This window comes from Malus sylvestris, chromosome 16 (assembly GCF_916048215.2).
Source record: "Malus sylvestris chromosome 16, drMalSylv7.2, whole genome shotgun sequence".
Lineage (NCBI taxonomy): Eukaryota > Viridiplantae > Streptophyta > Magnoliopsida > Rosales > Rosaceae > Malus > Malus sylvestris.
The window spans coordinates 17920282-17946592 of NC_062275.1; the positions used below are offsets into that span (position 1 = coordinate 17920282).

General features: G+C 40.2%; 1 protein-coding gene, 2 long non-coding RNA genes and 1 other non-coding gene across 5 annotated transcripts in view; 2 read left to right on the forward strand and 2 right to left on the reverse strand.

The window, feature by feature from the left end:
* LOC126606772 (acylamino-acid-releasing enzyme-like) overlaps positions 1-26311 on the reverse strand; it is a 58761-nt gene that overhangs the window by 11460 nt on the left and 20990 nt on the right. The gene's annotated exons all lie outside the window — the stretch shown is intronic.
* Positions 100-7930, forward strand: LOC126606790 (uncharacterized). Of its 2 annotated transcripts, XR_007617364.1 has the most exons (7): positions 100-339; positions 424-440; positions 953-1065; positions 4162-4261; positions 6393-6472; positions 6675-7738; positions 7837-7930. It is a non-coding gene; the product is annotated as an uncharacterized LOC126606790 (long non-coding RNA). The 2 variants fall into 2 exon arrangements; XR_007617363.1 differs by having other exon boundaries at positions 140-339; positions 6675-7930.
* On the forward strand, positions 7155-7257 carry LOC126609449 (small nucleolar RNA Z103). The gene has a single exon (XR_007618164.1). It is a non-coding gene; the product is annotated as a small nucleolar RNA Z103 (small nucleolar RNA).
* LOC126606796 (uncharacterized) lies at positions 9695-25155 on the reverse strand. The gene is made up of 2 exons (XR_007617373.1): positions 24003-25155; positions 9695-11465 (listed from the first exon to the last, which is right to left on the reverse strand). It is a non-coding gene; the product is annotated as an uncharacterized LOC126606796 (long non-coding RNA).

Here is a 26311-nt window from a genome sequence, read left to right on the forward strand (position 1 = left end):
GTTTTTTATTATTTTATTATCAATAAATTATACCTATACTGTTAAATAGTTCTCCATTTGATTCCAGTTGATTGCTTAATTGAGGTTTTTTGTTTCTGTTTTTCGCTCTTTCGTTAGTTCATTGGCTTTCATGTTGGGCTTAAGGAAATGGGAAATCATTAATTGGCATTGTTCAAGATATGATTCTGTTTTTTTATTTATTTGTGAAACGATTTGGCTGATGAAGAAAGTAGTTTTTTGCATATAGATTACACACATATGGGCTGATCTATCTTTCCTAATAAATTTCCCATTTGTTTCAGGTATAAAATTTTCTCATCTATTTGCAAACAAGTTTGGGTATGTTCTTACTTCTCGCAAAATGTTTTGTTTTTAGTAATTAGGCAGGCTTAATGTATATGACATTATTTTTGTTTTTGGCAGCAAATCACAGTACAAAGGTGAGCCAATTATTCTCATGGTCTTCATTTTTATAATTTATTTCCTTGGTTAATTTATTAATCTTAGTGAAGGTGTAATTATTGTGTAATTAACTTTTTTTCTTGATTCTATTCCTTTTATTTATGTGATTTTAAGCGGTGGGAAGCTGTTGCATACCTTGCATGCAATAAGTATAAAATTTGATGTCTTTTTATGAGCTTTCCCAAACACCCCCCCCCAAAAAAAATTAGTGGAAATGCTCAATCTTTTTGTTTACAAAGGATATCTCCGATTTTGGCTTGGGTATCAGGCCTTCTTAATTATCATCTATTAATCTTTCCATTCATAGTGAAGCTTAATTTTCAACCTGTTTTGGGGTGGCCACGTGAACCATTCTTTGTCTTTCTGTTCACCAAGCACATTTTCATCCTGAATGTTATTTGTACACTGTTTGTTTTTTCATGTGTGTCGATTTTGTTACCGATGATTTTTTTTATTGATATAATGTGATGATTTCTCTTGACAAATACAGGTGCTTGAAAAATTTCAACTCTGCAAGTTGGAAAAAAAAGGAGGGTTTCAAAATACTGTGCTTTCACGCTTTGGCGTCTTTGTCTTTGTGTTTGAAAGATTTCTGTACTAAAGGTGAGTGAGCTAAAATTTTGGAATTGTTAAGATCAAATTTTAAGTATTTGTTTCGATTTTGTTTTATAAAGTATGAATAAACTTGGTATTTCCTTTAACTTTAATTGTGTTTAAATTGAAATCCTAATTTTGATGGTTTGTTCATAATTAATGTTTGTTATGTTTTTTTGCTGTGTGATTTATGTGTTAATTTTTTTTTCACTTTTTTTTTCTTTTTTTTTCCAATCTTTTTTGCAGCTCTTCGCTTTTCCTCATAACAATTTGTTTTCAACATGTCTAAAAGATCTATAAATGCGTTGGTCAATGATGATAACAACAAAAAACAAACAAATAGTGATAATGAATATAATGTCTTGGTTCAGTGTGACCATCAGCCAAGAAAAGTGTGTAGAACCAGTTATCTTGAAAATCATGAAAACGCTGTTTTATCTCAGATTGATACATTTCTTCGAACTCCATATTTTAAACATCAGTGTAGTAGTAGTGGATCAGCTGTTGTACAATGCGATTTGAAAAATGCTAATTATGATAAACTGCAGCATACTGCATCTGTTGAAAAAATTGTTCAGCCTTCTAATCGAAAAGGTAAAAAACCTATTAATTTGTTGGATAATTCTGATAACATGGCTGAAAAAACGATTGATCCTCAAAATTACAATCTTATGAACAAGGGCCAAGCATTCTTCCAGAAAAGCAGAACTGGTATGTTTTTTAATTTATATAAAAATATATTTCTGTTATCGTGTAAATTTATATTTAGTTTATTGCATATCTTTCCTAAGTCCCGTTTTCTTTCTTTTCTTTCCTGTGTATTTTTTTTGCAGGGGTTTTAAAAGATTATATGGATTTTGGGGATAAGAATTATAAATGTAGTCACTGCGGTGCCTATTTTTTGTTGAAAGAGTCTCATAAGCAAGTATGTAAAAAAGATGAACCTATTTTCACTTTTTGTTGTCAACAAGGAAAAATTGCTTTTCCAAATCCAAAACCAACACCGCTTTTTTTAGAATCTTTGCTTGATCCAAATGGTGGTCCAAAAAGTTTATCATTTCGAGAAAATATTAGAGCTTACAATTCTATGTTTTCATTTACTTCGATGGGAGCCAAAATTGATCACTCAATTAATGATGGTTCAGGTCCTTATATTTTCAAAATTAGTGGTCAAGTTTGCCATTTGATGGGATCTCTGTTGCCTGCTGACAATGAGTGTCCAAAATTTGCACAATTATATGTCTATGATACATACAATGAAGTCCAAAATCGATTGAAGGCTTTTGAATCTGATGGAAATAATAGAAAGCTTGATCCAAAAATTGTTGAAGGTTTGATTAAGATGTTTGATATGTCAAATGAGTTAGTTAAGCTTTTTCGAACAGCAAGAGATAAGTTTGAAACTAATAGACTCACTTCTTTGAAAATGAGATTATCAGCAAGAGAAACAACAGATGGTAAACAATATGACCAACCAACAAGTGATGAAATAAGTGGTCTGATAGTTGGTGATATAGGACTTGCTGATTCTAATAGAGATATTATTATTGAGTCTAAAAGTGAAGGATTAAAGCGTGTTACAAAATTAAATCCAAAATTTATGTCTTTGCAGTATCCTCTTCTTTTCCCATACGGTGAAGATGGTTATAGACCTGATTTAAAATGGAACAAAAATTATAAGGGTTCAGAGACTAAAAGACAAAGGATACCCATGAGAGCTTTTATAGCGTATCAAATTCAAGAACGAGAACCATGCTTAACAACATTGTTAAAAGGGGGGAGACTTTTTCAACAATATTTGGTTGATTCTTATGCAACACTTGAAGAAGATAGGTTAGATTACATTAGGCAAAACCAAAAAAATTTAAGAAGTGAAGTTTACAAAGGAATTTATGATGCGATGTCAAGGGGTGATAATGATGCAAACAATTTGGGACAAAAAATTGTATTGCTTGCTTCATACACAGGGAGTCCTAGATATATGATTAATAATTATCAAGATGCAATGGCTATTTGCAGAGAATATGGACATCCTGATTTATTCATAACATTCACATACAATATAAAGTGGCCAGAAATCATAAGAGAATTTCAGAAAAAACCAGGATTCAAACCTGAAGATAGGCCTGATATAATTTCCAGAGTATTTAAAATGAAACTCGATGATATGCTTCACTTTATAAAATCTGGAAAACCTTTTGGAGAAGTTGAAGCAAGTAAGTCTCTAAGAGTCCTTCTTTTCCTTTATTAATGTTTATTTATTTTTTTCTGACCTAACATAATTTTTTTTCTCTGTTTGTTTGTTTTCTTTTATTTTTCTTATAAACAGATGTTTGCATGATTGAATTTCAAAAAAGAGGTTTGCCTCATTCTCATATATTAATATGGTTAAAATCAAACTTCAAGTGTCATTCCTCATGTGATATAGATTCTATTATTTCAGCTGAAATACCGGATAAAATTGTTAATCCAAAGCTTTATGAAATTGTTAATCAATTTATGATTCATGGTCCATGTGGTCACATTAATTCAAAATCTCCTTGCATGCGAGAAAATAAGTGTTCAAAAATTTTTCCAAAACCATATAAAAATGAAACACTATTTGAGCCTAATGGTTTTCCAATTTATAAGCGTTGTGACGATGATACAAAATTTTTCATAAAAAATGGCATCAAAATTGATAATAGCTTTGTTGTTCCTTATAATGCAGAACTACTTTTGAGATACAATGCTCATATAAATGTTGAATCATGTTGTCAATCTATGCTTATAAAGTATTTGTTCAAATATATTAATAAAGGTTCAGATAGAGCACGGTTACTTCTTCAAGAAGATTCAAATGATGAAATATTAGCATATCTCAATTGTAGATACATATCACCATATGAGGCTATTTGGAGATTGTTCCAATATTCAATACATTATAGAGAACCTTCTGTTGAGCGATTACCTGTCCATTTACCATTAGAACAAAACATTGTTTTCAGTGGTAATCAATCATTGGAATCAATTATTAATCAAAGAGCTTCTGAACATACTATGTTAACAGCTTGGTTTGAAGCAAATAAAATTTATAATGAATCACACTTGCTAACTTATGCTCAGATGCCATCCAAGTTTTTATATGATGGACGACAGAAGTTTTGGAAGCCAAGGAAACGCAAAGGATCAATTGGTAGGATAGCATATGTGCACCCTGCATCTGGTGAGTTATATTATTTAAGAATGCTTTTAAATTTGAAAAAATGTGCATTGAATTTTGATGATATCAAAACTGTTAATGGTGTTCTCCATTCTTCATATCAAGCTGCATGTAAATCATTAGGATTATTAGGTGATGATAAAGAATGGTTAGATGCTTTATCAACTGCTACACATGTTGCATCATCTCCTCAGTTAAGACAATTATTTGTTACAATAGTTTTGTTTTGCGATGTTGCAAATCCTGAAATTCTTTTTGATACTCATTGGAAAAATATGTATGACGATATTTTATACAAGCTGCAAAAAACTTTTGCAATTCCTAATATGATTGTTCCGGAAGATGAACTAAAAAATTCTGTCTTATTTGAGCTAGAATTACTTTTTAACAATGCATCTAGCTCTTTGCAAAAACATTGTTTGCCAATGCCTGATGAAAAAAAGATGCTAGAAATAAAAAATAAACTTTTAAGAGAAGAATTAAATTATGATTGTCAAGAATTATATAGAAAACATGAAATATTGAAATCACAACTTAATGAAGAACAAAAATATGTATATGATACTGTTATAGATACTGTAAATACAAGAAAACAAGGATTATTTTTTATCTATGGCCATGGAGGTACTGGAAAAACATTTTTATGGGATACAATTATAAGTAAGCTTAGATCTGAAGGCAAAATTGTTTTAGTTGTGGCATCATCAGGAATAGCATCATTATTATTACCAAATGGTAGAACAGCTCACTCTAGGTTTAAAATTCCGTTGGTTATTACTGATACATCAATTTGTCCAATAAAGAAAAAAACTCATCTTGCCACATTAATTGAAAAAACTGATTTGATTATATGGGATGAGGCACCTATGAATCATAAATATTGTTTTGAAGCATTGGATAAATCACTTTCTGATATTCTATCACATTTACATGCTCCGAATAACATTGTTCCATTTGGTGGTAAACCCCTTTTATTAGGAGGTGATTTTCGACAAATATTACCTGTTATTCCTGGAGCAAACAAAGAAGATATAATAAATGCTTCTTTAAACAATTCTTATTTGTGGCCACATTTTAAAATTTTTCGTTTAAAAGAAAATATGAGGTTGTTAAGAAATGATATAAGCATTGATGAAAAACAAAAAATCAAAGATTTTGCAAATTGGATTTTAAAAGTAGGTGATGGAGAAATTGATAACATAGATGCACTAAATGATTCAAATGACATTGATACATCTGTGATTGAAATACCTAAAGATTTAATAATCCATTCTTCCACAAACCCAATTGCTGCAATCTTTTGTGCAACTTTTCCCAATTTTGAAAATTCTTTTGACGATTTTGTATATCTAAGAGAACGAGCTATTATTACACCTCGAAACACAACTGTGTCGGATGTAAATGATTATATAACTAATTTATTACCTAGAGAACATCATACATTTTTAAGTTATGATTCTTTGTGTTCTTCAAATGGAAATTTTGAAAATCTTGAAACAATGTATCCTACAAAATTTTTAAACAAACTTGATTTCAACGGTTTGCCTACACACAATCTCATTTTAAAAGTGGGAATGCCAATTATGTTATTACGAAATTTAAACCAATCTTTGGGTTTATGCAATGGAACTAGATTGATTGTGACACAATTATTTGATAGAATTATTGAGGCTAAAATTCTTGCTGGAACTAATATTGGTCACAAAGTTTTCATACCAAGAATCACTCTTGCAGCAACTGAAAGCAAATGGCCTTTTATTTTCAAAAGACGCCAATTTCCAGTTAGACCATGTTATGCAATGACCATTAATAAAAGCCAAGGACAATCTTTGAAACAAGTTGGATTATATCTTCCTGAACCTGTTTTTACTCATGGTCAATTATATGTTGCATTATCTAGAGTTACATCAAGAAAAGGTTTAAAAATATTGGTAGGAAATGGAGAAAACAATTTAAACAATTATACAAAAAATATAGTATTTAAAGACGTGTTACAAAATTTACAATAATTTGTTTATAATCATGAATACATATTGAGCAATTTATATAGTTATCATTTAATCACCTTCTTTTGTTAAATACTTTCTTACTGCTACATTAATATTCTTACCCACTTTTGTTCAACCAAATGCAGGTTACCTTCATTGGAACTACTGTTTTTAGTTTGCTTACATAGGAAATAAATGCTGCAATTGCACATTTATTTTAATTATGGTAAAGCCTCAAAACTATTCCATCTGCCTATCCTATTTTTTAATATTTCCTTAAACATATAGTATATATCCATTTCCAATTTTCTACCTAAATTAAAAAAAGAATTCAAACATTTTCAAAGAGATTAAACATGTTCTAATAAACAAAGTTTTTACAATTGCTTTTTCAATGTATAGTGAGATGTTAACCTCTTCCTCCGCAGATTCAATGAAAAGAAGACACATGACAAATTCAACAACCAAGTTGCAGCTACAACAAATATGTTTAAGCACGGTATAAAAGCAAAGATTATTAGGTATGGCCTAAATCCTCAACTACAATGGAATGACTTAATGATATGTTTTTCTTAACTTTCTTTTCTTTGCTGATTCCCGTTTAAATTCAATATTTACTAACCTTTCTCTTCAGAGGAATTCGTTGCTACCAATGTATGTATATACAAACGATCTTCTTTTTACCTAATCTGAATACATAGCTTATTCCTTGCTTGACCATTGATGAGTTAAGGGGGACATATGTACAAAGTATATCTTCAATGAGAACATCTTCATCTATACTTTTGTATGTCCAACTCAAACCTCTCATTAGACAACCAACCAATTAGCCATGTGTTCACAATACGTCAAAAGGAGAAAGTTTTTGTGTATAAATTGTTAGCAACCAATTCCTCTGAAGAGAAAAGATGGAAGTGATGATTATTTCTCCAAATGATGAAGACTGAAATAACTCAGCATACTTTGTCTCTATATTACAAAGAGGCATCTAACTAGCTATATCTGATCCATCTTTTTACATGTTTCACTTCACTTTTACAGATAAAATACTAATGAATTAACTCTTGATTAACAATGTCATTGTTTAAATTATTTCAAGTGTTGCTTTTATTCAACCTGTTTGAATTTTTCCATTTACACACTCCTATAGGATTTTGGATTTTTGTGAATTTTCAAGATTTTCCTTGGCTTCAATTTTTCTTTTTCAATCTGTCTATCATGTTTCCATTGACCATTTCATCATTTTCGCCCCACAGTAAAATTACAATTATCAATATGGATCCTACCAACAATGCATTGCCATATCGTTTTCATTTTTTTCCTGTTTTGTTATTTGTAGTTTTCGTTGTGTGATTAGTATAAGCAAAATCATATAAGATTTTGGTTTTTTGTGGGTTTTCAACTTTTTTCATGGCTTTTTGACCATTTAATTGTTTTTGGCTCCAAAGAAAATTACAGTTCTCGATTTGCATTCTTCCAAGGGTGCATAACCGTATCCTTTTCTCATTTTTGTTTTTGTTTTTCTGTTGTTTCTAATTTGCTGTGTAGCATTCTATTCCATGTACAAAGTTGAGCCTTTAATAAATTTAGTTATGAATGTTTTGTAAACATGGAAGACCTTATAAAACTCAATCATGTGATGGTGGAGCACTCTTTTGCTCCCAATTGAGGTTAGTGTTCTTTATTGACTCTATAAAAGTTCAATGGTTGGATAAAGTAAACAGAAGATTTTTTTTGGGTTTGTGAATGAACAAGGAAAACAACGGAAATATAGGAACTTATATTAGACTCTCAAAAATTTTCTTTAAAACATAGGTCAATTTTCTGTTTACTAACATCATAATACCTCTTCCTCTATTTGAATTTAATCCCTTTGTTCTCATTTTCTATACAAATGGTTATGCACCTTTCATTCAAACTTGATCATTCTATAAATATCTATATTATTTTATCCTTTTGAAACATATTTTCTCATACATTTTCTAATCCCGCAGCAACGTGCGGGCACTATTTCTAGTATATTACTATTCATTGAGAAGAAAATGAATAAAAAGAAAAGGCATTTTTTTTATTAACATCCCAAACAATGTTAAATCACCCCATATTTATAATAACTCATAAGCCCTAATATGCATTGACAATTTTGACCTAATTAAATATACAAATGGAACACCACCGAAAAAAGGAAGACATGGCCGGCCATCACCAGTTAACACTACTCTATCTGGATGGGAATGAACAAAGCTTCTCATTTGCGGATTAAGGACATTTGACCATCTCGTATTGCGCTGAACCCCATAGGTGTTTGTCATAGCAATAGAAGCAAGGGCAAGTAGGATGGTGAAACAATCCATTATGTGGGTAAAGCCCATATGGATCAGGATTGTTTTCAACATAATGTTTAGAAAAGTATGGAAGCTACGGTTGCTCGTATTGCTAGGAAAGGGATGAGGAGCTCCATTGTGCATGCGGGACCCAAAAGGATCACCATATCTAGGATAATTGTTTGAAATAGCACATAACATTGTGGATTTTCTGTATAAAATGTGGAGTTTATGTTGACAGTGTAGTGTGTGAGGATATTATTGGAAGTAATGTGGGGAGTATTAAGATAAATTTTAATTGAAAAAAACAAATATGAGGTGTATTAAGTATGTGGGGCGTATTCAACAATATATGGGGTGTTAATAAAACAACCCAAAGAAAATAAAATAGACTAAAAAATAAAAAAATCTTTCAATTCTCAAATAAGAGAAGAATATAATAGATCATACTTTCATATAATATCTTAATTGAATCATGAAAGGATCAATAAATTCAGTTTCATTTGAGACTTTGTGAGGACCAACTCTACCTCAATCATAGAATTTTATTAAGAGATGATTAGATTGGGCTGCTTAAATTTTACATTGTTTTGATTAATATATTTCTGCAAATTAAAATTCTACATATTGAATTCTGAATTTATCCTCCTCTATGGGAGTTTTTCTCTTTCTTTTTTCCTGGCATGGCCTTTTATTCAGGGATATTTATTTTAAGGATGACTTTGGATGCGATCCTTATTGATCAACGTTATTTGATTGAAACTTTGTTGGTTTTCGATTTTTGATTGAAATCCCTAAAATTAATGCAATAATGCATTTTCATGTAGGTTATTATAATATTTAAATTAAAATTTGATATTTGTGGTTATTTATATTAATGAGATTTTAAATAAAATTCATAATTTGTTGAAAATATTGAAAGAAATTATACCTAAATAAAACCCATGATTTGTCATTACTTATATTAATGACAATTTACATACAAAAAATTGGTAATTTTTATACGATGCATTTTACATACAAAAAGTTATACAACAAAAAGGTCATACGTTTTATATAATGGATAGATTTCATATAAAAAGAAAAAGAAACAATGGGTACATTTTACACAAAAGAGATGGTACTTACGAAAAAAAAATGGGTACATTTTACATATAACAAAGTGATACATTTTTAAAGACAAATGGGTGCATTATTAATAAATCATGGGTACAAATAAAAAGGTCAAAAAAATATGAGTACAAATAAAAGTTTGGAAAATATGGACACAAAAAGAAATTAATACATGGGTACAAACTAAAACTGAATAGAAAATTGGCACAATTAAAAAATAAAAAAAAGGGTTGCAAATTAAAATGGGTACAAACTAAAAATAAAAATGCATAATACAAAATTTAGCCATAAATATAAATATATCAAATGTAACGTTTCTAACACTAAATGAATAATTTAAAAATAAAATTTAATTATCTTGGGATGTAAAATATTTTATTATTGAAATAATTAATGATGTTTATTAAAACCAATGGACCTTGATTAAAATTTGAAAAGAAATAAGATTTCAATCAATGGAGTTGAAAAAAAGAGGAATGAGAACTTAATTTTTTTTTTTTTACTTATTAGTTATGTTTATCCAGATTCATTCTCACTTGTAAAATTTGGATGGGCTCTTCCATTTGAATTAGTGGTTGTTTTCATAAAATTTATTTTCTTCACATTTGAATAGTAATTCACTTTTGAGATATTTTAGGTTTCTTGTTGCTTGATGTTTTCGATGTTTTCTGTTTTTTTCCTTGTTCTCTAACCGATGCTTCTGATTTTGGGGCATGATGCTTGGTGAGCAACCCTAGTTTGGTATGGTTAAATGGTAGCACAACAAATGAGAGTGTCACCGGCCACATTAGCTAGTCAAACAGAAGTTTGGAGGAGGCAATATCTTCAAATATACCAAATAAGAACCACCTTGCTCAAGAGGCATGTTTCTACAAAGGACGGAGAACACATTTGGACAGTTTAAAACGTACCAAATCGAAAATATGTCTTACAATATTATTAATTTACGTACCAAATGACTGGTATGAATAAATTAATAAATAATTAACATTACATAATAAATGTACCAAAATATTGATATGTACACACCAAGTACACAAAAAAAAGGTACCAACCATTATTAATAATAATCAGTCACTCAACCAAGTTGATAAAACAAAGAATGATAATTCTATTTTCAAACTTGATCATGCCAAACGTACCCAACCAAAATAAGTTATACAAAATCACATGGAAACTAACCCAAAAATTTCTATTTAACTTTGACGGAGGTACAATACAAACTTCAATTGACATGATCCGTACGTTTAATTATACGTGGAATGTGTAGTTATTACCAAACTTCATTTGACAGGATCGATTTTGTTCAAAAACAAAAACAAAAATTGACAGGATCGATACTTTTAGTTATGCCTTCAAATGTACCAAAGCATTTGAGATAAAATGCACCCAAGAATCCAATTAATAAGAAATAGATACGTTAGAGGCTACCATTTAAAACGTTTGTTGGAAGGTATTTGGTATGTTACGTTTGTTGAAAGTTATTAAATACGTTTTAAATTTTTTATTGTTAATTTTTCAAAAGGGAAGTGTGAGTGGCACTTCAAAAATCTTATTTTACACTCCTGTTGACCCTAGAAACTACCAAGCCTACGTGGCGCGCATGCCGAGTAATCTATAAGCTAACTACGTCCTTCGGTGAATGCGGGGCGTGCCAACTCGTCGGCCGAGCTCGGCCGATGAGTAAATTTTGTTGATGTTGCATTGGGTGCGCGGCTGACTTCTGCGTCTTGCGATTGCGGCCGAGAAAGGAACACGTCTCGGCCTCTTGGGCTCTCGAACCTGAGGACAAGGTTACTATTCTTACGAAGTTCAATATCAAATTCGGCTTTCAATATGCCGAATGTAATAACTGTAACACCTCACTTTGCCGAGAAGGCTGATGAGATGACCTCGACCAATAAGGATTTAGAAACCCTTCTCGACCGAGACTTGGATAGGTAATCAACTGTTCTCGCCGCAGTGCTGTTGATGCCAACGGAAGATACTGCGAGAGCGACTAATTCTACGGTGACAGGGCTATCTATGCCGACTTAAGATATCACCAGTTGCTTCCACACTGCTGTTGATGCCAACGGAAGATGTGTCAGCGAAAAAGAAAAAGGAAAAAAATCTCAAGTTGTTGAGAGTTTGCGCAGGGCAATTTTGTATTGATTTGCAGAAGGCCTATTTGACGCACAGCTTCCCCTATTTATAGCATTGGATCTTGAATCCGAGTTAAAATCCTACTCGGACTAGGTCTTCCTCTCCGGATCAACACCACCTCGACCAGTCTTATCTTTACTAGGATTGTGACCCTAGTCCTTAACTGAGCCGGATTCGCTTTCTGGGCTACTGATCCCGCCGAGACTCCCTATTGTACTAGGACTCGACTTGCGTTATGATCTAACCGACCTAGGCTTGGAAGCCCACGAGCTGAACGATCCATGGCCCTCTCGCTGCACGGCCTCCCGGGCCGAGAATGATCCTACCCTCGGCCCAAACTATTATTTTGGGCCCAAACATTGCCCCTTCGCTTCTGAGGTCCTCAGCCTGAATTCCTCGGCCAATTTTCGGCCTTGAAGAAGCGAATCTACCACTCAGAACCCTAGTGCCCGAGTTCCAAGGCGCATTTATTGAACATGATTGCACGATCTTGATCCTGCTAACCAAACTCGCCACGTGGCGTCCTCCAACACGGCCAATCCCCAATAATGACGTCTAAGGCGTGCGGCTGCCTGAACCGTCCTGCCATCATGATCTTATGGCTGAACTTAACCACTACCTCAATCCGCGAGCCACTACCTCCATCTGTGAGTCACTTGTCATCGTGCAGGCGTCGAAACGTCTTCCGCCATTAATTTCGCCGTCACACGCAATCGTGCGCCCCTAAAACCTGAAACCTTCGGTCTTCTCAATTGCATTTCCCAAATGTTCATCATGATCAGCAATTCCTTCGGTCGATTTTTCCCTCTGTTTTGAATTTCAAACGATTGCCCTTCCTGCCAAAATCCTATAAATACTGAAATCCTTCATTCATACTTTACGCTTCCAAAATCACTCCGAAATTTCTTGCCCTTGTTCTCCAACACATTTTTCTTCCCAGGTCTTCGTCTTCAAATCCCCCAACCCAGAAAACTTTTTACGCCGTGCTTCCTTCCTACAATGGCGTCCTTCATCTCTAAGCTTTCCAGGGAATGTGACCAGCATCAGAAAATTCTTGATCGGAGCTCGATCAAAACCATACGGTTTGAAAGTGACATGAGCCCTTCCCACCAAATCTTGGGTCATATTTTCAAGGCGGTAGTACTGTCGACCATTACTGGCATTCTCCAGGAGCACTGCCTAACACCCTTGCTCCAAGGGTTTGAATGGTCGAGATGGGATGCGGCGAAACCCCAAGGCTCCTGGCCCTCGACGACCACAACTTGGACAGCCTGGGTTGTTCGAATGGAAAGGCTCTTCGGCGAGCAATGGAAGGCCATCGGCATCTACGACGCCATCTTCCTCTCGTCAATGGATGTCGTTCCCGACAAGGAGCTTCTTCTAATCGCCTTGTGCTTCTGGTGCTCGGCCACCAACACCATGGTTCTTCCTCTTGGTCCCATCGGCCCCACCATTCTTGATGTCACCGCCATTTTGGGCACTTCGGCAACTGGGATCCCCATTGATGCGGCCCTCTCTGGGTACCCGTCGAATATTGACCTGAAGACGCTTTTTGATCGACGGGCTTTCGAGACGTTGAACCGTGAAGGTCAAATCCCGTCGAAAGAAGACATTCAGAAGCTCCACAAGAACTTCTTCAATTACAATACTCTCTATCTCCATTTCGCCGGTCGAGGAGAAGAGGACCTGCGATAAGGAGAACATGAAGCTTTCCTCTTCTATTGGTACAACAAGTACATTTGTTGTACCAAGTTGAACAAATGCTTGGTCGAGAACATGCCGGTAGCCGAGGCCCTGGCTAGTGGTCACGTCCTGTCACTGAGCTCCAACATTCTCGCCCATCTCTTCCGCTGCCTGGCCGAGGTGACCCTTCACAAGATCGACCCACACCAGAATGGTCCCCTCTGGGTCTTCCAACTCTGGTTACAAGTTTATTTCGCCTCCCTTCGGCCGGCCATAGCCGATTTCTCGCCAACGGAGGTGCTTGGACCTCAGCTGGCCTCCCGACCGACACCCCCTCGCCAAGCCGAAGAGGTATTTAGGTACCTCTTCGCCCTTGATGACCTTTCCAACGACGAATTCCTGATATGTCGTCGTCGGGACTATCATTCCTCCGTCAGGCTACCTACATCCATGTGGGGCGCGGTCGAAGATGCCGACCTTCGTCAGTCCTGGGGGTCGTTCATGCTTACTCGCGACCTTCCTCTCGGCTGCGATGGGAAACGAGCGGGTTGGGAAGTATACCATCCTAACTTCCTTGCTCGACAGCTCGGCTATCTCCAAGGCTGCCCGGTCCCCCTGCTCTCCTTCCGGACCGTCCTAAGCCGTGGAAGTGAACCCCGTTCCTCGGAGAAGGAATGCAATGCCGCCGCGAGGGAGTTCTAAGAGCAATGCCAAAAATTCCGCCTTCGACCGGCCACCCCAGAAACCCTTTGCACTGACACCTTCGGTGACTGGTGGGAAGAGTATACCCAGGAGTTCTTTGGTGCTCCAGTCGAAGGTGTGCTGAACAAACTCTTCGGTGAACGGCCTAAGAAGGCCTCGGCCCCCCAAGCTCAAGGTAACTGTTCATTTCTTCCCCGGTTTCTTCAACTTTGCATATTGATTTGCCTTGCTGAATTGCTTTTATTTTCTCAGGTAGTCGGCCATTAAGGAAGGTGGAGGTAGCTGCTGTGGCTACGGCCGAGAAAAAATCGATCGTGGCTAAGAAGGCTACGATTGCTAGTCGGGCCGTGCTGAACAAACGGCCTTGCCAAGAGGCCGAGCCGGCTGTCGAACTTCTGCCGCCTGCCAAGCGGGTAAAGAAGTTGGCAAAGAAAGGCGCACGGGAGATCCACGTCATCTCCAGTCAAACTACGGGGGCGACGACTCCCAGTGTTTCCCCTTCTCTTGCCGTCGGCCAACCCTTGGTCGAGAAACAGCCAACTCCGGCCGCAGAGATAGTTCAAGCGCGGCCTGTTTCTGGGGCCGGTACACCAGTTGTGCCCCCCTCTGTCGAGGAGGCACCTGTTCTGAAAAAGGCGGTCTTTGCGACCGAGGCAACTTCCCTTGAAAATCCAAAGCCCTCGGTCTTCGTTCTGGAAGAGAGTGAGGGGAGCGACGAGGTCCCGCTGGTAGATCGTCCTCATACTCGCCGACAACCTCCTCCAATGTCCGAGATGGCGGTTCAAGCCGGCCCCTCCACGGCTGATCGAGGTAAGCGTCCGGTCAAGGAACCAACAGCGGTGGCCGAACCCCCCGCTCCTTCTTAAGACTAGGATGTCCTTCCCTCGTCCGAAGCAGCTATCCCGGTCGGCCGCTCCACAGCCAACCGTGGCAAACGACCGGTCGAGGAACCAGAGGCAACGGCGGAAACGCCCGTTCATCCTCAAGACCAGGGCTATCACATTCCTCCGCAGGAGGTTACTTCGGCCTTCGTAAGTACCCTCTACCGTTTTTCCTTGATTGCTTTTCTGCTTTAGAATTCTAAACGAGGAAAATACTAAATGTCAGGTGCCTGTACACTCTTTTCACCGAAAATTCTACGCGCCGAAGGGCGTTATCTATATCTCTTGGCCGCCTCAGTGGCCATCGAACGTAGATAACCTCCATTGGCCGCGTGAACTGAGAAGCAATCTAAGACACTAGGCTCGGCCATTGAGTTCTTTGGGTTCGAGCAACGATCCTGGAGACATGGCCGAGGTCTCCTCTCGGCAGGTTAAAAAAAACGCAACCTTCTTGCTATCCTTGTCATGACTTCTTTTGAGCTTAACCTAATTTGTATGTGCAGGCTTCGTGGAAGGTCGAATTTAAAGCCCTCATCTCCAGCACAACTACCGGGTCTGGTCCTTCGGCCCCCACGACTGAAGCTACCGATTTAACCGCTCTGTCTCAGTTGCGAGAAGTCATGTCGCTTTCGGCGTCGTAAGTACTCAAGCGCAATGGTCTTGATCTGCTTGGCGCATGTCTGAACGACCTCGGAGCTGACGGTCGTCTGAGCGGAGATGCTATCGTTCGGGCATCGTCGACCTTGGAGCGGGTTCGGGAGACATTTAGTGTCTTCCAGATCGCTCTAAAGGCCGAACAAGACCTGTAAGCTGCCACGGCCGTCTAAGACACTCTCCGTCCGAAAATCGACACCCTAAATGCAAAAGGAGAAGCATTGGCCGAGCTTGACCGTCAAATGGCGGAACTAGCGAAATGTAGGTCGGCCATTGCCTTCGATCTTGCTAAGGACTTCGAGTCGGGCGGAAAAGATTGCCTGACCGAGTATGCGGCGACCACAAAATAGGTCGAGCGGTTGAAGCTGGATAAGAAGAATCGGCAAGCTAAGGTCATCATGGGCGAGGTGCGGTGGTTGGAGTTGAAGGCCCTGCTCGGCACTCTTCTACCCTTTTCCCCTTGAATGTACTTGAATGTAAACCGATCGACTTGCTCATTTTGTATATGCTTATCAATCTTAATGAAATGGTTTTCTATTCCCGCATTTCCCACGTGACCGGGTAGTATTTTTTAAAAAACTTCCCGTTTATTGGTAATCTGTGAACCAAACCGGTCCGGTCTTTAAGATGATACGCCCATTTTCCGTATACTTTATGTATAACGAACGGTCCTTCCCAATTTGGCGACCACTTGCCGAACCTAGGATCTTTTAGTCCTACGGGTAACACCATTTGCCAAACCAATTCACCTTCGCCGAATGTTTTCCGTCGCACCTTTTGATTATATGCTCGCTCGGCAATCCGTTTTTGTGCCACCAGTAAGTTATAAGCGTCAAGTCGCACTTCTTCCAAATCTTCTAATTCTTGTCTCATGGACTGATTATATTCGGCGCTAAACAAACTACTTTGTTCAATCAATTGCAACGAATTTATACTTAACTCGACTGGCAACATTGCATCGTGTCCGTATGTTAATGCGTATGGGGTTGTTGCAGTCGCCGATCGGGGCGACGTTCGGTATGCCCATAATGCCTCGTTCAACTTCAAATGCCACATGTCAGGCCTTTATTTTATTATTTTTTCGAGGATGCCGATCAACACTTTATTACTTGCCTCGGCCTGCCCATTTACCTGTGGATAATACGGTGTGGACTGTTCCAGCCAAATTTTCAAATTTGCCGTGTACTCTTTAAACCTTTCGGCTGTGAAGATTGTTCCATTATCGGTTATGATCGTTTTCGGTACGCCAAATCGGGTCACAATGTGTTCCTCCACGAAGTCGCAAACTTCTTTAGATGTTAACTCGGCATATGATTTTGCTTCGACCCACTTAGTAAAGTAATCAGTTGCGACTATTATCCATGCATGCTTAGCAGCTCCAGAAGATGGCGTGATTTTGCCGATTACGTCCATGGCCCATCCTCTAAACGGCCATGGCTTAATGACCGAATGCAGTGATTCGGCCGGGACCCTTTGTATAGGCCCGTGGATTTGGCACTGTACGCATCCTCGTGCAAACTCGATACAATCATTTAGTATTCTCGGCCAAAAATAGCCGTGCCGTCGAAGTAACCATCGCATTTTCCGTCCGGATTGATGAGCTCCGCATACCCCTTCATGGACTTCTGTAATCGCCCGAGCACTCTCTTGGGGGCCGAGGCATAGCAGTAACAAACCATCTTCGCCTTTTCGGTATAACTTGTTCTGGTACGTGACATAGTTCGTGGCCTGAACTCGTGTCCTGCGACTATGTTTCCCATTAGGATTATCAAGGTACTGCATAATGGGTGTTCTCCAATCATCTGGTATTACCTCGGCCGTACAAATTTCTATAGAATCCTGCCGATCCAACAAGGAAGGTAAGGACATGACCCTGGTGCGTATCACGTCGTCGCGTCGGAGGATTTGCTGGTTAACCAAGGTCGAGTATAACTGTCGTAACACCGGTATCTTCCGGCCTAGCTTGCCCCCCAGGAGTTGTACGCCGGAGGCAATTTGAGCCAATTCGTCTACGTCGGTATTATGACACCGGGAAATATGTTTAAATGTAATACCGTCGAAGGATTCGGCTAAATAGCTGGCGACCATGTTGTAAGGTGCCAGGGTACAACTCATGCAACGAAAAGAACCATTAAGTTGGTTAATCACAAGTTCGGAGTCGCCGAGGACGAGGGCGCGGGTCGCTCGCAAGTCATGAAGGATTCCAAGGCCGACGATTAGGGCTTCGTATTCGGCCTGATTGTTGGTGCATTCGAAATCCAACTTAAGCAAAAATAACCAGCGATCGTGGTTTGGGGATTGAATGACAATTCCCACGCCCGCCGAAGATGACGTACTGGAGCCATCAAAGTACATCGTCCAGTAGTTGTCGCGCGTCTGAACCATGCCGATTTCAACGTCGTTGCCCCCAAAACCGTATGGGGAGGGATGTTGAGCAAGGAAATCAGCCAGTGCCTGGCCCTTGACAGCTTTCTGGGCTACGTACTGTAAGCTAAATTCAGACAGTGCCATTGTCCATTTCCCAATGCGGCCCTTTACGATTGGTCGGGTGAGCATGTAGCGGATGACGTCGGTCTGAGCAATGACTTGGGTGACCGATGGGAGCATATAATGCCGAAGCTTGGAAGCGGCGAAAAATACGGCCAGGCACAGTTTCTCGACGGCGGGATAATTGATCTCTGGTTGATTGAGATTGTGACTTAGATAAAAAATAGCCTGCTCTCGTCCGGCGTCGTTGTCTTGTGCGAGGAGGCAGCCGATGGACTCTTCGGCCGCCGAGATATAGAGCTTAAGAGGCTTACCGCGCCGAGGAGGAACCAGGACAGGTGGTTGCGTGAGGGAGACCTTGATTTGTGTAAACGTTGCCTGATGCTTGTCAGTCCACTCAAACTTATCTGAGTCCTTAAGCTTCAAAAGCGTCGAAAACGCTTTCATTTTCCCTGTCGAGTTAGCTATAAATCGGCGGAGAAAATTTATCTTGCCGAGTAAGGACTGCAGTTGTTTCTTCGTCGTGAAGGGTGGAGCACTGATGATTGCACGTGCTTTATTTTCATCCACTTCAATCCCACAGTGATGTACCAGGAAACCGAGAAGGAGATTACCGGCCGACACACCGAAAGCACATTTGGTAGGATTCATTTTGAGGTTGTGTTGGCGCATACGAAGGAAAGCCTGTCGGAGATCATCCAGATGGGTCCGCCGTTGCTTGGATTTAATTACAACATCGTTGATATAGACTTCGACGATGGTTCCAATTAAATCATGAAATATGGTGTTCATTGCCCGTTGGTATGTGGCGCCGGCATTCTCAAGGCCGAATGGCATAACAACCTATTCGTAAGTGCCGAGTGCCCCCGGGCAACGGAAAGCAGTTTTGTGTACATCGGCTTCGGCAATGAAAATTTGGTTGTACCCAGCATGTCCATCCATAAAGGATAAGATCGCATGATTCGCCGCGGCATCGATTAACAGATCTGAAATCGGCATTGTATACTCATTTTTGGAGTTGCCAAATTCAGATTTCTGAAATCGATACAGATGCGCAGTGCACCATTTTTCTTCAAGACAGGAACAATATTTGCCAACCATTCTACATATCGAGCTGTCTGAATGAACCCGGCTTTCAAAAGCCGAACCAGTTCGTCCTTGATGCCGAGTTGTACTTCGGTCGAGAATCGACGAGGTGGTTGACGGAAAGGTTTACACCCGGGCTTAATACGTAATTCATGCTCGACAAGAGTACGATCTAAGCCGGGCATTTCATGCTAGCTCCAAGCAAAACAATCTTTGAACTCCGTAAGCAAGGCACGAAGCTCGTCCTTCATTTGTTGAGGAAGTAAAGCACTAATAAACAAAGGCCGTGGGTCATCGGCCGTCCCAACATTAATCTCTTCCAGAGGGTCCTTAACTTGAGGCCGATGATCTTCGAGCTCGGCCGGAGCGGCTTGAATTTTGTCAAGAGATAAAACAGGACCATTATCTCATTCGGCAAGGAACTCGACGAGGTTAACGCCCGAATTCGGTTGTTTAGATATCGTATACCAATGGGCCAGCAGTCGTTCCATAGTAGATGAAACCGCGGCCCTATGGTCTTCCCGATCGGTGTCAAACATCGGCTTCGGGGAGGAAGTTGGCTAATCCGAGTCTCAGTGGCCATCGAACAGTGACCGGGTGAACAATGCTTGGATCATACCGTGCTTGGATCATGGTAGCTTCGAAGGGCTGGCTATCGGCCGGGTGAACAGTGACCGAGTTGCCATCCCAAAAGACAAGCACTTGATACAATGAGGAAGGAATACAGCTGGTCTGATGAATCCAATCTCGACCGAGCAATGCATTATACTCGGTTTTGGAATCAACCACGAAAAATACGGTCAAGTGAGTGCGACCGGCAATATTCACAGTTAACGGAAGTACGCCTTTGGTTTGGGATTTGTCGCCGACGAAACTACTCATTGTGATCCCTGACGGAATAAGTTCATCATTCGAGCGACGTAAGGCCTTCATGATATTCAGAGGCATGATATTGATGGTAGCTCCACAGTCGACAAAAACTTTAGGAACTGGATATCCCTCGATGTGGGCCGTCACATACAACGGCTTTAAATGGTGAAGGTTGGCTGGTGATGAACGAGGAAACAATTCGGCCAAAGCGGCCTTTAGACTATCATCTTTTGTTGTCGACTCACATTCAACGACAGATACAAAATCAACATGGCCGGCTTCTTCGACGACTACATCACCATCAAGGAAATTCGGTTGAGCCGTGCTTGATTGAAAATCAGCGGGTAACACATGAACCATACTGATTTCCATGTTATCCAGGACTGACGGGCCCATCGGGTTAGGATCTTCCTCGTTAGCCTCATCTCTCGGCTGGTCGGCAACTGCGAACTCCATTGTTGTCAAAGTTGGACAACGAGACTCTTCGATTCCTTCTCCGATGGTTTGATCCTGCGGTGCTGCTTCGGCAACTTGTTGGTTCTGCGTGACTGCCTCAGGTGAGGTTGATATCGACAGTGTGCTTGGGGTCAGAACCTGGACCTGTTCCTAGTAGTGTAGCCGGGCATCCCTAGTGTCGAGATAAGCATCCAGACGCGCAACACGTGCTATTTCATCGGTCGTAAGGTCGAAGAGCAAAACAGCCGAAAATACTTCGAAGTGATATCGTAAATACTGAAGGTCCTCCATTGAGAAAGGAAGGTCGGCTGCATCGATATCAGTGTATGGGTCGACTTCAAATCCAAGGACACGAGCTTTTCGTATGTGCTGGAACCTTGCTTTCAATCCTGGGTCCGAGGTTTTCTGGATGATTCGCTCGGCATCAGGACAAGTCAGGACTAGATCAATGGTGTCCTGGCATGCCTTCGACAAACCATACAGATCGTTGGCCGAATGGTTCTTATGAAATTCGCGCATATATTCCAAAGACTCCCCAAGGAACGGGGGATGCAAATTCCGTCGAATTTTGATTAAAGGTTCTTGTATAGCCGGTGGGGCTAATTTGCTTTCGGCCTCTTGCCTGAAATGTTCAAGGCGTGCTTTCATCTCCCCTGGTCGAAGAAGAAGTTTGATCCGTTTATCAGCCTCTTCAAACATGGTTTCGACATCTTGGTCGACCAGCTGTTTCCCTTGAGCCAACTCTGTCATAATGGCTAGAGGTGGTCGTTCATCATCAGTAGCAATTGTGTCCTTCGGCAGCCATTTAGGGACCGAAGTTTCTTGGGCTGCCTGTCAGCGGGCCATGCAATCTATCCTTTGGTGCCGGCGTTTCTGGGATTTGGACAGTGCGGTGTAGACGCCTTTCGAAGAATGATACGTATACCAACGTTGATCTTTAGGCTTAGGAGGTTTGAAAGTTTTTTGGCTCCGCGATGATTCCGAACTGCTAGAATTACGTTTATAGTAGTCATCGTCATAGAATGAAGCATCAAAATCGAGGCGCCGCCTGATTGAGGGTGTTTCTTCCATCCGCACTTTAGGACCGAGCCTATCAAAAACCCCTTGATGTTGGCCTACGTTGGCTACCTTTTGCCGGGTTGCGGCCATAGGTCGTTCTGTTATAAACGAAGAGGGCTTCTCCTCTGGCTCACTGTCGACTTTTGCCTTACATTTACTGCACAAAACCGTCGTCCCACTGCCTTCATCGGTGCTATAATCCATCATAGGTTTGACAATAGCGGGTCATGTTAAAGTTGTAGGTGGTTTGTTTGAATGAAAATCGGCCATGAACCGTGGCCGAGAATTCTGATTCCGCAAGCGTTGCGTCGCAACAACTTCGGCCTTTCCTTTCCCTTTGTCCTTAGGTAGGCACGCATCGACCATATTTATTGTTGCCGTGGGGAACGGGTCAGTATCAACACTCATCTTCTTCTCTGGAAATTTCAGTTTGCCATTATCAATCCAGCTTTGGATGTTGTCGCGAAACACTACGCAATTGTTTGTCGTATGTTTGCTTGAATTGTGGTATTTGCAATATACCTTTCCTTTAAGCTCTTCGGCCTTGGGAATGTTGTGACCAGGCCGAAGCTTGATGATTCTTGCTGATAACAGTTGGTCAAAAATTGCATCAGCCTTGGTAATATCAAAAGTATAAACTTTTGACGGTTTCAATGTTCCTTCAGTGGCCGAGCGGCTTTTGACTTCTCTAGAGTCGACTTGAGTTAATGTCTTGCAAACGTATGGCTTATCTATCACTATCTCAGCGGCATCCACACTAACGCATTCATCCTCGGTTGATGCATAACTGACAGTAGGATTCTTGTAAATCGTCACCTGAGTTGGAGCTTTCGAAACCTTTTCCTCGCGGAGCAAATAATCATATTGTTCGACATGTTGAGCTAATTCGTACATATCCCGAAAGTTTGCCCCCAAAAATTTCTTTTTGTACTCAACGTCGAGGCCGTTCAAAGCAAGCCTGACAAATTCGACTTCAGGTAAAGGCACTCGGCACCAATTCCTGGCTGATTTGAACCTGGTAAGATAATCCATGGGTGACTTATTAGATGCTTGAGCCATCCTTGCTAATGAAGAAACTGACATCTCCATCCCTGGCCGATAAAACTGCTCGTGGAATTTCTCGACCAACTCCTCCCAGTTTTGGACGGAATTAGGAGGGAGATTGATATACCAGGCAAATGCTGATCCGGTCAATGAGAAATTGAACAGCCGTAACTTATGGAAATCACTATTAACATCCCCGCATTGCGCGGTGAAACGAGCCACATGCTCCAACGAAGACAGGGATGATTCACCGGTAAAAAGGCTGAAATCTGGGATCTTGAAACCCTTCGGGTATCCGAATGTTTCCACGTAAGCTGGGTACGGATGAATAAACTTAGGAAACTTCGGCCCTTTCTTCATGGCCAAGTCGATCATCCGCTGAACTTCGATCATATCCACAGGTGTTGCTTCGACCCTCTGGTCGGTTCCGTCTGACCTACTATTCGACCCTCCTCCTTTTTCCAAGTCAATTGGTTTGAGCCGAGCAGGAATAGGCTCGGCCGGTACAATTGGTAATGGATTGTTTCCTGGTGGTAAGTGCTGAAGAAGATCGAAAGGCCTGCTGTCACTGACTTTACTATCCAGCATTTCGAGCAATATGGTTTGTCACTCATTGGAACTGAGTATCACGTCATGCAGCTTGTCAATGCCTCGGCTAAACGTCTGCTCGACTGACCGAGACTGCTCGTCCAGTTGCTTTCAAAGAAACGACCTTGTTGGTGGGTCAGATCCTTCACCACCATCCTCGTCGCACTCCTCTACTATCCCTTCATTGAGAACGCAGGTGTTTCTGTTAGGGATTTCTAGACCGCGGAGCTGACCGCCGAGATTAACTTCTCTATCTTGGCGATTTGCGCTTGTGAACTCAGGTGTCACGGCGCTAAGGGGATTCTGCGCCTGTGGTACACTTTGTCCTAAGCTCTGATTTGGCAAATCGGCTGTCGACTTTTCCATAGCTGTTTTCTTTTTTACCGATCGTGTTTCAATTGGCATGAACTTCGTAGTTTAGCACTGGGTCTCACTGGGCGTGCCAAAATGTTGACCCTAGAAACTACCAAGCCTACATGGCGCGCAGGCCGAGTAATCTATAAGCTAACTACGTCCTTCGGTGAATGCGGGGCGTGCCAACTCGTCGGCCGAGCTTGGTCGAGGAGTAAATTTTGTTGCTGTTGCGTTGGGTGCACGGCTGACTTCTGCGTCTTGCGATTGCGGCCGAGAAAGGAACACGTCTCGGCCTCTTGGGCTCTCGAACCTGAAGACAAGGTTACTATTCTTACGAAGTTCAATATCAAATTCGGCTTTCAATGTGCCGAATGTAATAACTGTAACACCTCACTTTGCCGAGAAGGCTGATGAGATGACCTCGACCAATAAGGATTTAGAAACCCTTCTCGACCGAGACTTGGATAGGTAATCAACCGTTCTCGCCTCAGTGCTGTTGATGCTAACGGAAGATACTGCGAGAGCGACTAATTCTACGGTGACAGAGCAATCTATGCCGACTTAAGATATCACCGGTTGCTTCCACAGTGCTGTTGATGCCAACGGAAGATGTGTCAGCAAAAAAGAAAAAGGAAAAAGATCTCAAGTTGTTGAGAGTTTGCGCAGGGCAATTTTGTATTGATTTGCAGAGGGCCTATCTGACGCACAACTTCCTCTATTTATAGCATTGGATCTTGAATCCGAGTTAAAATCCTACTCGGACTAGGTCTTCCTCTCCGGATCAACACCACCTCGACTAGTCCTATCTTCACTAGGATTGTGACCCTAGTCCTTAACTGAGCCAGATTCGCTTTCTGGGTTACTGATCCCGCCGAGACTCCCTATTGTAATAGGACTCAACTTGCGTTATGATCTAACTGACCTAGGCTTGGAAGCCCACGAGCTGAACGATCCATGGCCCTCTCGCCGCACGGCCTCCCGGGCCGAGAATGATCCTACCCTCGGTCCAAACTATTATTTTGGGCCCAAACAACTCCTCACAAGTGTATTTTTCTTTCCAAATCTAAAAAGTTTGGAGTATATAATGAGATTTTTGGACTGCGAATAACAATTTCCTTTCGAAATAGGTACACTAACAGTGGTACACATTTTGAGTGTATCAAGCGGGTTTGTATATCATATTTAGCATGGGTACAATTGTTGTCATATGTTGCGTAAGCAAGCATTAACAATTCAAATTCAAAAGCCTTTGAGATAATACTTCCAGATTTCAAGGATAACAACAAAATAAAAAGGATAATGACAATTGTTAATGGAATTGAAATGCTAATTCAGAAGGAAAAGATCTGATGGAAAATGACTAAATTCTCAACGCTTGAAATAATGGCAGTGCTTATAAATTTTAGAAAAATGAAATCATTTTTTGTAATCTACTTGGCTCCTCATAGGGGAAGCAGTTCAATTTAAAACGCAAAACCTATAGATGTTTAATCAAACAAGTTGGGGGGGGGGGGGGGGGGAGGAGGGTGAGGCACTGATATCAAAAGCTCCCAATTGTAAATTTAGGAGGGAATGAGAACATATGATTTTTGTCATATATTATTGGTGGTGTGTAAAAGAAATAATGTAGCTCACCATGGTGCAGGTTACTGTTAAATAACTACTTAATTCGCTTAGTCCCTAACAACTGATAATAATAGCGAAAAACACTTTTTAAAAAAATCAAATTATAGAAAAAAATTTCTCGACTAATGTCAATAATAGTCGAGTGCAGCAACATATAGGTCCTAGGTTTTTCTCTTGAAAACAAGGCTATTAAAGGAGCCTATTTATGAAAACTCCGGCCTCATTTTGTGTATAGGGTTCACTCAGATTGGATAACTCGCTAGAATGTTGAATGAAGAAGTGGATACGCCCTTGCATAGTTTGTCCAAGTAAAGGTAGAAGATGAATTAGTTGTGACGAAAACTTATCCCTCCAAATTCCCTTAAAATGATAGGATGAAATAGACAAGTTATTTTCATGACTAGTTCATCTTTTACCGGACAAAACATTCACTTCTTCATCCATCATTCATTAAATCCAGTGAACTATTCAATCCAAGCGAATCCTACCCATCAAACAAGGCACATTGTCCTATAATTCGTTTTATATTCCCCCTTCTCATCATGTGTGTTGCCAGGTATAAGTGTTTCATTTGGCTTTTGGAGTCAACATTGTACCATGACTTTTAAAACATACTATGTAGAATTAGTCAAACACTGGATGGATCATGGAAATGTTAGGTTCCAAACTTAATCATGTTTTGTACGAACATGAATCTGGTGCCTCGCCACTAAGATTTCTGCAGTGCGACCCCTCCCATACGGCAACCTATCTTGGCTTCTTTCCAAGTTCCTACCCGTCAAACATTAATTCATGACTTGAATTTTCTCACAGATATTTTTTTCTTTCTCAGCCAGCAGAAGTTTCAAAGATATCCTTTTCCTATCACGCTATCACCCCTCTGTGTTCACAACTTTTACCACTTTCTAGGTCAAGTAATTAGTCAATCTCTAATGGAGTGTTCCCCCTTCAATAAGTTAGATAAATGGTTTATGGTTGGTCCAACTACTCGAG